Source organism: Lactuca saligna, chromosome 5, assembly GCF_052625555.1.
Source record: "Lactuca saligna cultivar CGN05327 chromosome 5, ASM5262555v1, whole genome shotgun sequence".
NCBI classification, from domain to species: Eukaryota; Viridiplantae; Streptophyta; class Magnoliopsida; order Asterales; family Asteraceae; genus Lactuca; species Lactuca saligna.
In genome coordinates, this window is record NC_136421.1 from 2,724,802 (window position 1) to 2,744,144 (window position 19,343).

The window sequence follows — 19,343 nt, forward strand, 5'->3', positions numbered from 1 at the left end:
CAGGCCATTTGAGTTCCAGATTTTGGAAGGTCAGAAAGGGGTATCTTAGCGGTAGAAGGGTTGGTTTTGTTCTGTAATTAGGAATTTCGGTGTGGATTTAGGTGTCCATGGAAACGATATCGGTGTGGTATGAGATCCTTTCGGTAGTGCCTTTTGGGTTGTTGGATTCAATCTTTGTGTAGTGAAGGAGCGATTTCGAGGGCAAAATCTAATTCTATTGGGGGAGAATTGTAACATACTGATTTCCGAGGTATAACATTTCTATATATAAGTATGAGTTTGCTTGGGTGACTCGACGAGTTGGTGCCTCAACTCGCCGAGTAGGATCGCGACTTGGTGACACGTAAAATGAATGGACTTGGCGAGTCAGAGGGATGACTCGCCGAGTCAGTGCTGTTGGAAGAAACCCTAATTTTCTTGGGCGTGGTCCTATTTAAAGGCACTTATAGCCTCCATATTTCCCCCCATCAGTTTCATTCGTCACTTAAGAGAAAACCTAGAGTCATTGGTGGGAAAGAGAGGGAAAGGGGCTCATTTGAGGTCATTTGAGGTCAGACCATTCTTAATTCCTTAGCCCCAAAATCTCTTCAAATGAAGTCCCAAAAGTTACCATTCAATCAATGCCTTCGTAAATACTTATAAAACTAATCCGTAACTTACACTTTTAACCAGTGACTTCTAAAATTTTAACATTTAGTTTCCAAAACTAACTCTCCCCTAAAATTATGGATTTTAGGGCTACTAATCATTTATTTATTTATTTATTAAATAAACAGGGGGTTATACTACTTCATCTCCATCTTCAGCATCATATCTAGGTATGAAGTCCTTACCTTTCCTGATTTATTGAATAAATCCTTTAAGTATAAGAAGTTAGGGATCCTATCATTTTGTGTGGTTTTGGGTGTATCAAACCCCCCTCTCTTTTGAGTATGCTATAGATCTGAACCTCATTGTTGTGCAACCATGGGGTTTTGAATCTATGAAGCTTTAATGGAGTCTAAATATCATATAGAGCGTAATATACCATGCATGAATATCAAGATCGGACCTTTACATGACTTTTGAGTATTAGGAGGTTAGATTTATGAGTTAGAGTTACAGATCTGACCTCAGGTGGATGAATGAGAAATCCTATGGGGCCAACTCGCTGAGTCCATAGAATGACTCGACGAGTCATAGAGGGTATGACCTAGTAGCCTCGACCTATTGTTAACTCATCGAGTTAGGAGTCAACTCAGTGAGCTGAGTAAACCCTAGGAGGAATGTGGAGAATATGAGCATACTCGGCGAGTCACAGGTGTGCACTCGGCGAGTCAGGTTAATCTTAGCTGTTGACTTAGTCTGGCTTTCTGTTGACTTACTGGGTGAGTCAATAAGGGGTAGGAGGGACCAAGGAGGGGTAAAATAGACTTTTACTCATCCCGGGGGTAAAAAGGGGAAAAGAGGACTTAAGTAGTAAATAAGTAATAAGGCGAATAATGATAGAGATGCTTGTCTAATGTGTAGGCGGGGGCTAGTCCAGGTTTTTCAAGTGTTGTCTATTACTTACTAGCCAACAGGTGAGTCTTCTCACTATACTTTACTTATAGTGGTAATTATGTGTGACCAAAGGGTCTTGTGTGCTTGCTTGAGTTATGCATTTTGTCTGTGTGATTTTATGCTATGTGCTATATAGATCGGACCGGAGGGTCCAACGAACTATGAGGCCTGAAGGCTCTCAACTAGACTGGACCGAAGGGTCCAACGAACCAGACCAGAAGGTCCAACGAGCTATGACCAGACCAGAGGGTCCAACGAGCTATGGGTCTGGAGGGTTCCACTGAGACACATTGACCAGAAGTTCTTATAGAGCTATAGCCTTGAGTAACTAATTACTTGTGCGTTGTATTGTGCACCGTCTTGATTTTACACAACAGAGAAAGAATTATGTTTCGAGGATCCTGGATTATTAACTGATTAAACTCAGAGTTATGTTATGTAACTAAATGAATGATTTTTTTTGAAATATGTTATGAAGATTATATGATTAAAAATTAAAAATTGTTTTGAAAATTCACGTCGTTACAAAATTATGTTGGATCAAAAATGGGGTTTGGAACAATATGGATCCAACGTAACAAAACGATCAAAATTGAAAAATGCAAACGCACAAATCAACGAGATTTAGAGAGATCATAGAAAGACTCACCATAAATGCTCCATAGAGACTCTCTCTCTCTCTCTCCCTCTCTGTCTCTCATTTCACAAGGCTAATATACCACACACAAGTGGGTCTACAAAAGTAAAACCATTTACAAAGTCATACATGGATAATTTTGTACCCAACATGATTGTGTCCTAATTGTGCTTGGGGAGAGGTTTCATGTTGATCTAGTCCTGATACCATTGCGAGGGCTGAAGATGATCGTCGAGATGGACTGGCTATGGGCTAATGGGGCCATGATAGATTCCGAGCGCCATCTGGTAAGGGTTTTGTTGGGTTTTGAGCAGTATAACATTCCTATGGTGCACATACAACCCTAGATGCTTTAGATCTAAGTTTTCTCAAGTTATACTTGCAATTTCATTTTACCAAAGCATGAAGCCTAACTAGCATACAAATTTGATAATTGAAACATAAAACAAGTTAGATGATTACAATTTTGGTGTAGCTTGTAGAACTTGACCTTAAAAAAGCCTAGCATCTCAAATGTGATGCCTCAAATAAGTCACAAACACCAAGAACAAAAGAGGATAATGAGTGAGAGCTTGGAGGCACCAAAACCGTCTAGCTTCTTCTTAGAATACTCTTGTGTGTCGATTTTAGGGCATAGGGGTTACATTTATAGTGTAAAATTCCAAGGCTTGCTTGTAAACCCTAATTCATTCACTTAGGCTTTTAATCCCATAACTCATTTGTACTAACACTTCATGAACTCTCACATAAGCTTAGTTCATTACTAATCAATCATGGATCATTAGCTCAAACTATATGTATCACTTATTTACATAATTAGTCTCCGTTAAATTAATTAGTCTCTTTTGATCACTAAATTAATTCAAAATTAATTATTAATCAATACCAATCAAATAATATGATTTCTCAATTAATATATTATACTTATAATATATTAATAAATCACAAATAAATTATAAACTGAGATCTGGACCCTAGACACTAGATGTACACGTAAGGCTTCCACCTTTCCCTCCATGCATGGCCTTTTGGAGCTTAAAAGGCCAAGATGACATCCTATAGCTTGCATGGAGCTTTAATGGCCATAAAGTTTGCACATTTATGCCATGAAGGCCCTCCATGGTTCCATATCTAATGGTACACTCACTTGGGACGTCCATATCCCAAAGATCAAGCTTCTTGGACCAAAAACCCAATAAAAAAAACAATAAATAGATCTAAGAAGTTACTAAGCAAGTTTGAGACTTGCTTACAAGAAAATGATGAGAATGAAATGGATTCTATGGATCTACTAGCTTCTCCTTGAATCCTCAAGCTTCTCCTTCCTTGACAAGTTTCAACACACATAAGGTTTCACTCAAAAATGGCTCATAAGCTCACAAATGCATTAGGGTTTCAGAATCTAGGGTTTGCGACTTGGAGGCTAGAAGTGAGGCCAGCATATGGGGATTAAGATGCTTAAATAGGGTGCAAAACCCCGAAATTAGGGTTTCATTCTGGTAGCCCTACTCTTTGAGTTTTGGGCTCTCAACTCGTCGAGTATGTTACTTAAAACCCACGTCACTTCTTGTCTCTACTCGACGAGTTTGGGGCTCCCAAGTCATCGAGTTGCTCTACAAAAATAAATAGATTATAATTAAAATGCGTACAAAAAATCAAGCGTTACACCTTTAACCAAATCAAAAATAGGTCCAAATTTTATAATCTTAATTGGTTTGTTTGGTGTATGTCTCCTAAGTCGAACTTTCTTTTTAGTTGACTTGAGCTTCTCGTTTTAGTAATTTTTTGTTAATATATTTGCTTGTTGTTCAAAATATATATATATATATATATATATATATATATATATATATATATATATATATATATATATATATATATATAAAGTTTATTTATTTGGTGTTTGTTTAATTGTATTGCTACATCAAATATGTTCTCAAATAAAACGTCAAAACAATTAAAATATTTGTCAAATCACACAAACAAACATAAATAAATAAATTATAAAAATAACAATTATTATACATAAATAAAATAACCTAACCTATATTAAAATAAAGTATATTATAATTTAAAAGAATGAAATGAGTGAGAATGAATTATTTGATAATTATAACTAAAAATGTAATATTATTATGTAATAATTATGGTTATTTAATGAAAAAATGAATGTAATGATTAAGGAGTATGATAAGAATTAAAAATTAGTATGTAGAGTTTAACCCTAAATTAAACAATTAAAATGAAAAATAGAATGCTCTTGGAGGTGATCTTGTGCCCTTATGAGTTATGGCTAATAAGTATGGGTGTTGTAATACTTTTATAATATTGGAAAATGTATTTAAAACCTTATTTTACCGAAAAATTATATTATTAAAGACGATTTCAGCTATAAATTAATATTATTTTTAATAGAATGATTAAAAATATTATATAAAATTTTAAATACATTTTCATGTCTTTACACATATTTGTCCTGTTTCTAATTTTACCTTTTTAGATAAGATTTTAAAGTGTATGAATTTGGCATGCCTTGTACAGAATGCAAACCAAATGGACTACCAGTAAACAAGATGGATTTACGATCAAGAAATATTGTTATTCTAACATCTTTTGTCCTTCTCTAATCTCGATGAAATACTTCTGCGCTATTTTAACAACTGTTTCTGTTCTTTACGATTTTTTTTATATGGTATGTCAAGACAATCACAATAATGCCCCAATGCATTAATCGGCTTAACGGGCCAACACTTCAATTTAAGAGTTCTCAAATTTAATTACCACCAAAAGCTGACCAAAATCAAAAGACACATGACACTAGGATCAAGTCTAATTTATCAAAAAAAATGTTAATACCACTGTTGTTTAATTGGTCTCTTTCTACCACTTGTGATTTTAAGTTTTAATAATAAGTTTTTCTTAATCGTATATATCTTACTTTTCGAAATCGAAAGAAAAATTCACCAAGTTCCATGTGAAACTTTGTTGGAAATGGTGCCTAATTTTAGTTAAAACATGTCATAATTTGGAAGACAAATTTCGGGTTGATTCTCTTTTGTATTGAAAGCTATGCTTTGAAAAGTCTGCATTTCTACTTCATATTGTGATTTACACCTCCTCATAAAGCAATGGAAGCATGACACATGCCATATAGTTTTTATTAATTTATATTTAACTAGTTGGGAATCATGTGCCCTTATTTGACGTTTAATCATTTTATTTTTTAATCTATATTAGTTTTCTATTATCTAAATCCACACCCCAAAAAAATTCATTCAAATCCTGGCAAATGTTTTTATAACCTCTCTGATGCTTTAAATAAAGAGAACAATAAGAATCAAGACTCCCATAACTAATTTGCAAAGAGTAAGTCACCCATCAACTAATCATCAAATGATAGCGATCTTGGTTCCCATAGAAATAACCTAGAAATGAGAGTTTTGATGAGTAAAGAATGTGTATTTACCAAAAATCGAAAACAAATTGTTCATGACACTTGTGAATAAAAGGGTAAAATTGTCATTTCCTAAAAAGGGCAAAATGGGAAGACTAATATAAGATCATATTTATAAATCATACCAATAAACAAAATGACATAACGAAAGATGCGGGCTGCGGTTTTTTCTTGTAGGACCCAAATGACAGCAAGAAAGATAATCAATCATGTGGGAAAATGTAAATTTTAAAATTATTTACTTTTTTGGTGAATAAATATAAAAAAGTTATAAAAATTTGAAGTTAAAGAATACAGACCAATGCAAAGTCGTCGAAGCGTTCACTGTTTCAATAAAACAAAGCAAATGGATGATTTTGAATTCGATATATTCAAATTACAAAATTTTAAAACTTAAATAATTATTGAAAATAATAAAATTTGGATAAAATAAAGCAATAATCAAGTCCCCAAATAACTCTACGTTGCGCCAGATCATAATCCTAATTTTATAATTTATACACAGCACAGCATACCAGTGGGCAAAGGGTATTTCATGAATATTTAATAATAATATATAACTAAATCTATGAAAAATAACATAAATAAAAAAATTACTTGAATCTCAATGACAACAATAGAATAAACATAAGCAAATGCGATATACCGATGGCTTGAAATGTTCTCCAAATCTTCTGAGCTCCGGTTACATCAACTCCGACAAATCTTCTCATTCACTCGTTCTTTTGCATTTTCTTCAAATTGGCTCCTGTTTTTTGCAAATCCTTCAAACATAACATTGTAACAAACAATAATCACAATGTTAATAACTATAACCAAAAAGAAATCAAGATTGATTTATTTTGAATAGTTTTCTTTCTACCTATCAGCACCTTTGTTGAGTAAAAGATAGTTTCTGAATTCCTCATGACCAATAATAGACATTCGTTTACTTGCACTGTTGAACTCAAGAACATTTAAAAGCTCATATGTCCTGCAAATAAACAATATAAAGATTATTGATTTACAAATTTTTTTTAGAATTTTTGCAAGATTTGATACCAAAATTTACAAAAGGGTAAAAAGGAAGAAATACAAATATTAGCTTTCGACTTTTTTCTTGGACATAGGATCCAACTCGAAAAAAAGAAACAGTCGTTTGTGTCATTTTATAAAATTGGAATCCAAGTTCTCTTGCAGCTATTTCATCAGGGGATTCAACTTCATAAGTAATGATCCCTGTCTCTCAACCATCAAATTTTCCGAGGATTTCCAGTCTTTGTACTTTATCATTTTCTTAGTTTACACAACTAACTGTGTGTAAATAGTTAATCTACAAAAAGAAAATTAAAGTAAACAAAAGGTAAATCAGGTCAATGGTGCACGAAATGCAATGAAGTAAGTTAAAACAGAAGCCTAGGAGATGCATATATTGTCTTAAAATGGAACGAAAGCAGAAAAATTAAAAAAAAAAAAAAACAAATACAAAATAATTAATAAAAACACCTCTTGCTTCACTGATATCTGTTGAAAACGGTAGATAAAAGTAGTAGATGATAGAGATAATTCTTTGAATCCTACAAAAAACATATGAAAGCACAAATTTTAAGCCATATTTATTTACATCAAAAAAAGAGGAAGAAAATGAACTGAAAGAAGGAGGGTTAGGGTTCGATACGCATAGACGATTGAGAAATTGGAAAAGAATCTGACCACCATCCATTGACCAGATTGATATACCTCAACTTTCTCAACGACACCATGTTCTTCAAAAACCTTCTGGAGTTCATAATTGTTTGTTGTGCGAGGGATGTTACCGACATATAGTTGTCTGGCAACTTTCGATGACCGGTCGACAGTGACCACTGCCACCAGCGTTTCCTCGACATCTGATTTGGGGACCATACAAATACTCTTTCACCTCCATCTCAACCACCGCCAAATCGCTCCGGTCCTTCTTCAACTCCCATTATTTTATCAATACTTCCACCCTCCATATCTTTATCTGCAACACCCATGGGGCACATAAATCGAAATCAAAGATAAGCCTTACCCAAATTTTAAGGCGGCATGAATAAAAAAATATAAGCTTTTAAAACAAAAGTGTATGTGGCGAAAGTAGGAAAGGAAGGAAAAAAGGGGCACAAATGAGAAATGCAAAAGTTTCCTGTTCACCACCATTTTAGCAATTAATAGTATATATAATAGTTTTTTAATCATTTAATATGAAATTATATGGTTTTTATGTCACCTAATGCAACAACTTATTTTATTTAACATTTCATACAAAATGGTAGGTTGTTATATTGAATGTGTAACATCCTGGGTTTCAGGTAATTTAAAATCTTTTCATTGGTATTTTAATAAGTTAATTTGGCCCCTGATGTTGGATGGATTTAGCCCTAGTAGCAAATTGGTAATTCATGGAAGTTGATATGTACGCTAGGCGTACATATGGGTACGCTTCGCGTACTAGGGCATGCCTTAGTACGCTGGGCATACACATATGTACATAGGGCGTACGCATGTTAGGATGAAACCCTGATTTTAGGGTTTGTAGGGTATTTAAGCACCATTATGGTTCATTTTGACTCACTCTTTCAGCCTCCAAGTCCCTTATCTATTTTGAGAGAGCTCTAACCACCATAGTGAGCATCTTGAGCTTATAGTGTGATTTTTGTGTGCAAATAGGAGAAGATAGTACATCAAATGAGCTAGGGAAGGAAGCCAACTTGTATATCTGGGATTATCATCTTCTTGGGAAGCTTATAAATGTATAAAGCTTCTACCTTTTATGCTTGGCTTATTTAGATCTTGTTTTGGTTGCTTTTTGGTATCCTTCTTGTCCGAATAGTCCTAATATCATGAATGCTTTATTTTGGTTTCAGACCCTAGGATGGGTCCCAAGGCATAAAAATGAGGTCCTTTGAGCTAGTTTGGTCCCTTGTTCTTTTTAAGAGGTCTTAATGGATTAAGACCATGCATTAAGCCATTTTTAGACGACCAAATTCTTAAAGTTTGAGACTTTATGGTTCTAGAGTACTTTTGAGTCATGGATCCGATGTTTGAGCTTAGGTGCTTAATCCATTAAGAACTTATATAGATTTTAAGATCTGCGAGGGTACGCCCCGCATAAGTTATGTACGCCCCGCGTACCAAGTGAACCACCACGATGGTTGTCGATGTGAGGTGATGTATGCTCAGCGTATCGAAGGGGTATGCCCCGTGTACGCCCTTGTATGGGTTTCAGACTTTGGGCTTCGGGTATTGGTCCATGTTTTGGGTTTGATGCTTAGGCCATAAAGGACCTTCTGAATAAGTGTGTTTTGGGCTAATTGGAAGATTGAATCTTAATATTAGGCCCAATAAGGGGGTTTGGGCCCAATTTAGAAAATTGAGTCAATCGTAGGCTTTAAAGAAAGCTGGACCTTTTTGGATCAAAGATTTGGGCTTGGGCCTTGGCCCAATTGGGGAAGAGGTAAAATGGACAATTACCCTATATTTGGACCCTTAGTCAAGAATAGTATCCTAATTGTTGATTGGGTGTTTGTTTGTTGTGATAGTTCATGATTTTCCGCGACTTAGCAGTCAGGGATTCATTGCAACTTGACATTTGAGAGGTGAGTTTTCCTCAATATACTTAAGGGTTTAAGTCACCAAGGCCGACCCTTTGGATTGTTATCTTGATTATCGTATGATTGAGTACTATAGTGATATGTTAGATCTGAATCCTAGTAGACATGATGATACTATGCTTATTGATCAGTATGATCTATGCTTGCTTGTTGATTGATTATATGTTTATGAGTCATGTATATGTCGACATGTGTGTGTGGTTGGGTTGGGTTGAGGCGTTCCTGCTTTGTGCTGAAGGCCAACAGATCCAAGACGGTCCCTATAGACCAAAGGCCTGCGAGGCGGACCAGTCAGATCAAAGGCCCGGAGAGCGGTCCAGATAGGCTAAAGGCCCAGTGAGGTGGTCCAGTCACGCTGTAGGCTCTTTTTTCATGTTGTTTCCGGCTATGTTTATGTGATTGTATTTTGCGAAAGACTCACTAATCTTTGGGCTTACAGTTTTGATTATGTTTCAGGTACCACAAATGATCGTGGGAAGGCGAATGCTTGATCGTGAACCTCCTCGTATTTTATGTTATGATTTCTGGGAGAAATTTGATGTTAAACTTATTTTAAAAACAATATTTAATGAAGGATGGTTTTGTGTTTATTTAAAAAGTTTAAAATTTCAAAGAATTTTATGATTGTTACAAGTTGGTATGAGAGCCGTGGTTTGAGTGAATTAGAGGAACACTCGTGTGAATCAAGTCTCAAACTATGGAAAAATATTTTTAAAATATCTTTTTTGTTTTCAAAATACTCATGGAGTATGCGATGTGTACGATGCACACCCCCGAACTGGAACGACGGAAACGTCTGAGGGCGGAGGGCGTCATTGGACAGTATCATAACAATTGAATATAAATGAAACAAGCATCACAACCATTACACTGAATAGTAAATAAGTTTTCATTGTACTCAAATGTTGTTTTACATGAAACCAAATGCATGTGAAAAATTGAGTGAAATAATGTGAAGACGTTCCATCCTCTAAAATACTCTCGTGGTTACCTGTTTACTGGTTTCCTGAGAATACATGTGATTTTGAATAGTATCAACAATTAAGTTGGTGAGTTCATAAGCGTTTTTGTATGTGAAGGAGTTTGTAACTATTTCATGTAAAAAGGATAGTGTATACTTCCATAAAATCCAATATTTTCTTATAAATGAACTATAAGTCTTAATCCAAAGACTAAAAACATAAGTAATACTCTAATGAAAGTAGTGTTATATAATTTTATATTTATATAAAACTACTTGAATGTATGTTAACCCATAAATCCAATGTATCTTAGATACTCCATGTGAGTTATTATAACCATACTAATACGACTAGTGGACTAAACAACGTTCTTCAAGCATCGGAATTGTTATGACATTGTCGCCTCAGACCTGCCGGTATAACTGAAGCTAACAGTTTAGGTGTGGGGTTGTCAATCCCGTATAGATATATACACAAGTGTCACGCTCTATAGTGTTGAAAACCCGTTATCTTGTAAGTAAAATAATAATACCTTTAATAATTATTTATTTCTTCCAAAATGATAGTGTAGTGTTTGTAACTCTCGAACTATACCAATTATAGTTTATCATGTCTGTTTGTCAAGAAAATTTATATAAATAGATAGTGAATATCTTGGCTAGTTTCAAAAATGTAGACTCAACATCATAATTTTTGGGTTGTAACCCACAAAATAGTGAAGTAATAAAATGTACTCCTTTTGTTATAAAAGTTATTTTTTTTCGTAAAAAGTTTCATAAACAAAGGTGTTTTGCAAATCATAAATCTTCTTATGATCTTGTGACATAGAGTATGTTTTGTTAGTTTTGCATTTTAAAACTAATATATCACAAATATTTGGAGAAATCTAGTGATAACCACATCTTATGCAAACAATATCTCATATTTTAACATAAAGATGAAACATGAAAATATTTGTATGATAAACAAATTTTGGACTTGTATCCCCCCCCCCCCCCCCCTAAAACATGAAAAATATTGAAAATGTGGGGGGTATGAACTCACCTTTAGTGGATTTATGGGTTGTTTGAAGTGATGATGCGAAGATTTCCAAGCCTAAACTCTTGGATAAGGTTGATGAACTTCTTGGAAATGGTATGATCCTAAAGGTTTTTAACACATAATAATATGTGTAAATGGGATGAACTTAACATAAAAAAATGTATAGCATGCTAGGAATTCTCAAAATTACTTACCAAAATACTAAGATTAATGCTTGAAGATTTAAATTCTTGGAGGCTTAGGTTTGATGCTTTGAGAGAAAACAAAGTTTACAGCAAGTGCAAATGAGAATGGTGACGTTTGGAGAAGGTGATTTCAGCCATAATACGATGAAAATAAGTGATTAGACTTTCGCTTAGACACTTGCTGGATAATACGTTTATTTGTTGGGGGTTTACTTGGGATACTGTTATCTTATTGGAATGGGTGAACTATCTTATCATAAAGTCAAACCTTATATTCTTAATCCCATCAAAATCACTCTAGGAAGGACCACCTTGGAGTTTTCGGCCATAAAGAGGGTGATTTCGATCTAGGTATGACTGAAATCCCTTGGTACCCACCATACTTGATGATTTTAGCCTTAATGGGACATAAACTAGAGATTTCAGTCTTGTGGTGATCCCATGAATGTGTTTTCGGCCCTATGTAATAGAAAGCACAAAGATGGTGGCGTTACAATCGAAAGTTCAAAGTCATGGCATAAATACATGCTTTTAATCCCAAAATTCACATCCTAGACGGGTTCTTGAACTATCGGAATAGTTGTGGGTACTTCTTTTTCATTTGATCTTCGCACTCCTAAGTGAATTCGGGTCCTCTTTTGGCATTCCAACGGACCTTCACTATGGATATTCGGCTCTACTTTGTCTTCTTGACTTCACTGTTCATTATTTCCACAGGCCCCTCAACGAAGTGGAGATTCTTGTTTACATCAATCTCCTCAATAGAGACGAAAAAAGTTTTGTCGGACAGGCATTTATTCAAATTGGACACATGGAAAGTAGGATGTATGTGTTGGATAAGGTGTCTAAGTCCATAAATATATTTGGTATGTACTTGACCCGGCTTGGCATGGTCCATTTGAGTTGCATGGCATCTCAACAAATGGATAGACAAAATGAGAATAAGGACACTTATGATTTGTTAATATGTATTCTAATATATTAATATAAAATCATATTTTTTTAATTAGTATTGATCAAGAATTAATTTTGTGAACAAAAGAGACTAATTTAATATATGAGGATTGATTATGTAAATATTTCATTCTTATATAGTGGGCTTAAGGTCCATGATTCACTAGATTGGGCTAGGACTCATTCGGTGCTCCATGGAGCTTAAAACCCATGGATCATGGTGGAAACCAAAATCCATGTACATTAGGGTTTACATGGTGTAGCCCTACATGTGACACACTATATAAAGAACCTCATATGGAGCAAAATCGGCCACTAAGACAAAAGGAGTGAGGGATAGCGGAATTTGTGCTCAAGTTTACTTGTCTTATGTTATTCCAAGTGTTGTGGTGTTGTGTGAAGCATTTGAGGCATCATACCTGGGGTGCTAGGATCACAAGGTCTTTAGGAATCCAAGCAACAACAAATGTATGTCATTATACTAATTTTTATATTACAAGTACCCCATGGTATGCTAGTTAGAATGAGAACCTTGGAAAAATCATATTTGGATGTATATTAGAGAAAACATAGATCCAAGGTTTCTAGGGTTGCATGTACGCCACATGAGTGTTATAATGCTCAAAACCCATCAATATGTTGTTGAGTTATTGTGGTAATCGTAGTCTATAAGCCACTGTACCGATCCTAGCGAGGATCTCGAATGGACCAATGTACCCCGGATTCAATTTTCCATGCTTCCCAAAGTGTATTATCCCTTTCCAGGGCGAGACCTTTAACGTCACGCGGTCGTCGACATGGAATTCCAAGGTTTCTGTCGTTTATCCGTGTAGCTCTTTTGTTGATCCATGGATGCCTTTAGTCGTTCCCGAATGTGGACGATCTTCTCGGTGATCTCTTTAATGATCTCGGGAATGATGAGAGTGTTTTCGGGTATTTTCCCTCTTGCTAACTGTGTGTCACCCACCTCAGACTTGCACAGAGGTGATCTGCATTTACGTCCACATAGAGCTTCAAATGGTGCGACCTTGATGCTAGCGTGATAGCTATTGTTGTATAAGAACTCAACAAGTTGAAAATGGGTATCCCATGCCTTGTCAAATTCTTTCACACAAGGTCTTATCATGTCTTTTAGTGTCTGAATGGTCCTCTCACTTTGCCCGTCAGTTTGAGGATGGTAAGTTATACTCATATCGAGTTTGATTCCAAAGGACTTTTGCAGTGACTGCCAAAATCACGAGGTAAATCTACTATCTCTGTCGGAGATAATAGAAATTGGCACGAGATGTAATCATACGATTTCCTTTATGTACGTCTAGGTTAGCATCTCCATCTTTTCAGTCTCCTTTATTGGCAAGAAGTGGGCAGATTTGGTTAACCTATCAACGATCACCCAGATAGCATCAACTCCGCCTGCTGTCTTGGGTAACGTGGTTATGAAGTCCATGGTTATCTTCTCCCACTTCCACTCGGGTATGTTTGGTTTTTGTAGCAAACCCGAGGGATTCTGATACTCTACCTTGACTTTGGCACAATTCAGACACTTGCCCACGTAGGTAGAGATCTCAGCTTTCATGTTCAACCACCAATAAAGTGTCCTAAGGTCCAGGTACATCTTGTTGGAACCGGGATGAACGTAGTATTTTGTCTTGTGAACCTCATCCATGACCACATCTTTGTACCCGCCGAATCTCGGTGTCTAGATGCGACTCATGAAGTAAGGAGTTCCGTCCTCCCTGACTTCGAAGTTTTTTATCCATTCCCCATAATGCTTCACCTGCGACGTTGTCGAGTTTCAAGGCTTCTAGTTGCACTTCCTTGATCTGCGCGGACAATTGTGAATGGATGGTCATGGTTAATCACTTTACTCAGCGGCCCGAGCATTCCTTCCAGCTTAGGCCATCTGCTACTACGTTGGCTTTTCCCAGGTGGTAACGGATTTCGCACTCATAGTCATTCAACAGTTCAACCGTTGCCTCATATTGAGCTCCTTTTAGTTTAGAATGTGTTGAAGAGTCTTATGATCTGAGAAGATGGTGCATTTAGTGTCGTACAGGAAATTTCTCTAAATCTTTAGGGAAAACATCATTGCCCCTAATTCGAGGTCATGTGTGGTGTAATTGACCTCATGCGTCTTGAGTTATCTTGAGGCATAGGCGATGACCTTTCCTCGTTGCATGAACACATATCCCAAGCCCAGTTTGGATGCATCACAATAGACCACGAAGTCTTCGGTCCCTTCTAGTAGGGATAGGATTGGTGCACTTCAAAGAGCTTGCTTAAGTGTTTGGAAGGTGGCTTCTTGTTCTTTCCCCTAGCTAAAATTTACTCCCTTATATGTTAGGGTTGTGAGCTGCTTTGCGACCCTAGAAAAACTTTGTATGAATCTTTGGTAGTAGCCAACTAGGCCCAAAAACTGGCGTATCTCCATCGGCGTTCTTGGTGTTGCCCAGTTTTCATATGCCTTGACCTTTGAAGGGTCCACGTGTATCCCCTCTTCGCTGACTACGTGCCCTAAGAAGTCTACCCTTCGGATCCAGAATTCGCATTTTGAGAATTTAGCATATAGCTTTTCTGCCCTTAATGTCTCCAAGACTTGCCGTAGATGTTGACGGTGTTCCTCCTTGCTTTGTGAATAAATTAGTATGTCATAGATGAATGTTATCACAAATTTATCCAGATACGACCGACACACTCGGTTCATTAGGTCCATAAAGACCGCTGGCACATTGGTTATACGGAAGGGCATCACTACAAACTTGTAATGACCATAGCGAGTTCTGAATACGGTCTTAGGGATATCCTCCTCCTGAATTCATAATTGGTAGTACCTTAACCGTAGATTAATCTTTGAGAAGTAGCTTGAGCCTTGTAGTTGATCGAATAAGTCATCAATTTGAGGTAGAGGATAATGGTTCTTAATGGTGATCTTGTTCAGTTCTTGGTAGTCTATGCACATGAGGAAATATCCATCCTTCTTTTTCACGAGAAAAATCAGTGCTCCCCAAGGTGAGAAGCTTGTTCATATGAATGCATTGCTCAATAGTTCATTCAATTGGTTGGATAGTTCCTGCATTTTAGTCGCCACTAAGCGGTAGGGGGGTTTAGCTATAGGAGTGGCTCCAAGGATTAAGTAAATTCTGAATTCTACATGGTGTATATGTAGGATTCTCGGAAGGTCTTCTTGAAATACATCGGGAAAGTCACAAACCTCGGAAATATCCTTGATGTCTTTCACCTCTTGTTTCGTATCGATGCCAAGGGCTAAGAAGGCGTGGTATTCTTTACTTAGATATTTATGGGCCTTGATGCAAGAGATGATGTGCAGATTCTTCCAGGTTTATCGCCATAAATGGCAAGGGTTTCATTGTTTGGTAGGTTAAGGCGGAAGACCTTTTCGTAACACAGAATTTCAGCATGATGGGGGCTTAACCAATCCATGTCGATGATGACATCAAAGCTAATGATAGTGACTGGCATCAGGCCGATGTGGAAAGAATGGTTGTTTAGAGTTAGTGTGCATCCTACAAATACTTCTTTATTGCTTTCTGTCTTTCCATTAGCCATTTCTACGGTAAATGTTTCATTTAGTGTTTGGGGTTTCTGTTTGAGTAAGTGTTTGAACTGGTGACTCACGAAGCTTTTCTCCACACCATTAGCAAATAGTATGCATGCATATGAGTTGTTTAAGAGGAACGTACCGGTAACCATGGTGGGATCCCTCATTGTCTCTTCATTACCCATTGTTAGAACCCTTCCCACACCTCCACCATTCTTGTTTTGTGCCTTCAGGCAGTCCCTCTTGAAATGACCATTTTCACCACAACCATAGCAGGCGCGACCCACTCCGACGTCAGAGGCCTGGGTGGTTTGTTGTGCCGGTGTCTTACAGAAATGGGCCATGTGCCCCTTCTTGTTGTACTTATTACATTGTAATTTTCGGCAGGCGCCACGGTGGTGGAAACTGCACTCGTCGCATTTTAGAAGAGTTTCAACATATTGCTTGGCTGGAGAAGAGGTGGTAGGAGCAGTAGGGGCGGTGATGGCATGGATGATCACCGTTTGTTGTTTCTTGGCCGACTGTAACATCTGAAAATGGAGACCCAAAATTTTTTTCTTAATTATATTACTTATGAAAATAGTTTAAGGAAAACATCATTGTTATCATTTCAAACATCAAGTGACAAATCATAAGTCTCAAAAACAATATCATCAAATAGTAAAATGGCAGCGTACAATCTCAGGGTTCTCAAAGCGGAAATCATGTGTGTGCGATGCGCTGCTACCCTGTCGGCTCCTTCCCCTTAGCTGAATAGGTACCTAAAACATAAACTAAAAACTGTAAGCATGAAGCTTAGTGAGTTCCCCATCATACCACATACCATACGATCATACATACTACCGAGCAATTTTGGGGTGCCTGAGCTACCGATGTCAAAGCATTCTGGGGTGCTAACCTACCCATGTCAAGCCATTTTGGGTGCTGACCTACCCATGTCAGGCCATTCTGGGGTGCCTGCTTACCCTCTGGTCTATCTCACCCGGTCACAGGACTATTTCACCCCTACTACTATCACATAATATCATATCATAAACATGATGTTAGACATATCTGGGGTGTCCGACCTACACTTTGGTTCTAACGACCAAATTGGGGGACTGTTCCCCTCATACTACCACTATCACAGAGAACATATCATACTAGCACATAGAGCACCTTAAGTAATAGCAAACGGGACAATTATCACAAAGACAATCATGTCAACTGTAATCAACTACTAGTGGGTCGGCCTTGGTGCCTTAGACCCACTTCTACTGAAGGGTAACTCACCTCAACGCTGTGTAGTTTCTGCACTGTCCTCAGTGTGATAATCGACTCTCCCCGACTCCTCAATCCCTACACGACAACTTTTCTAAGCTATCAATTCATACTCATAACCCTTACAAGAGTCACTCAAATCTAAGTCAAAGTCAAAGTCAGAACCTTGGTCAAAGTCAACTTTGGACAAAGTCAACATCTAGTTAACTCGACTAGCCAAGTTGGTCCTCTAACTCGCCGAGTCCCCATATCCACAAAATGCCATAATCCCGTCCCTACTTGTCGAGTCTAGCAAGAGCTCGACGAGTTCTCCTTCAACAACACATCGGAATATCTTCAACTGACTCTTTGAGTTCGTCCTTGAATTCCTTGAGTTCGTCTTCATCCATAAGAAGGTGTCCAGTCTATGATTCACCGAGTTCCCCTTGAGCTCGCCGAGTCCGTCTTCATGTGGTTTGGACATTGCCTTGAACTCGTCGATTCTGTTCTTCCACTCGCTAAGTTCGATGATTTCCAAGTCCCTAGTGAACCTAAACAATTGGGGGACCTTTGATCTTAGCATCTAGTCTGTAAATAGAAAGGATTTGGTGGAAAATACACCTCGACTCGTCGAGTCCCTCTTTGACCAAAATTATGCAGTCGATTATATGGGTCTTAACGCATCAAAACCATAGATCTGGCCTCCTAGGGTCCATTTTATACATACAGTTACGAACTTGATGACCATGTATGGGGCCTTTGACTCAAAAATCCATAAAAAGAGGTCTGAAAGATGCATGGGTCCCCCATGGCCATAAAGTTGGCACCTTCATGGAGTTGGCAACAACTAAAGTTCCCACAGTTCCTGCTCGAGCTTCTGCATTTCGCTCCTAGGATAGTATTACTAGAGCATCATTGTTTTCAACACATGGAGTTGGCAACAACTAAAGTCAAAGTTTTAACGTGGCCATTCCACCACGACAACGTTGAGTCTGCAAATGTGCAAGCAGCATACTTGACCTTGAACTCACCAGGGCAGGCACAAATCTCAAAGACGGACTGAGTTTTCTCGAACCACCTTGTCAGGGTAACGACTCTGTCATCACCATGGTACATTTTGGGTTTGCAGTTCATAAACTCTTTGTATGAGCATATCCACTGGTGCCCTTGATTCTCTCTTTAGTTGGAACTATTGGTTTCGTTTCCACCTCCGTTGTTGTTGCTGTTGATTTGGGCTACATCAGCAGCCACAACAGTTGTCACTGCAGCCTGAAACACTATAGAGTCCATTGGTGGGGGAGGTGGTGGCGGCGGTGCTGATTGTGTGATTAGTGTGTTGTTCTTACGCTTATTTGACTTCCTTTGTGGCATTTTCTGCCATAGAGTTTAAAGGTGGAAGGACGATAACTTTCGAGAATAGTCATGAATTAGGCATTCTCGTAACTAAATGCCTTGTTTATTTATGCGTATCAATTCTAGTCGTTTTTTTAATTTTCAAGGAATTTTCAAATGGAATTTACTATAACAAGTAAACAATGGTATAACTATTTCATTGATAATATGGTACTAGTACATAGCTTAGTGAAAATTGACCTTTTAGAAGGTCTACATAAAATAGTAACGCTAACGCTTACTCGTAAATGAAAACAAGATATGATTATTACATGCCCTACTCACGGCGAGTAGTCCAGTACATGCCCTACTCATGGTGAGCTGTCCCAGAGATGAAGTCGAGGCACCCTGTATCTCTGCTAACCGACGTTCTGCTGCAATCACCCTTTCCTCGAGAGCCTAGTGCCTCTCCTAGTACTCTGACACTTCCGCTCGAGCGGTGGTAAGATCTGTTGGGTTTTGAGAATTCTAACACTCCTAAGTGTACATGCAACCCTAAATACCTTGGATCTATGTTTTCTCTATTATACATGAAAATATGAATATTCCAAGGTATTACCCTATCTAGCACACAATCTTTTAATACTTGGGTAATGTAACAAGTTAGAATACATACCTCTTGATGTAGCTTGACTCCATGAAGCTCGTGAGCCTAGTGCCCCTAGTGTGACACGTCAAATGGTTCACACAACATCATCAACACTTGGAATAACCCTGAGAAGAAGACACTTCATGGTCAAACATCAAGCCCTCATATATGTATC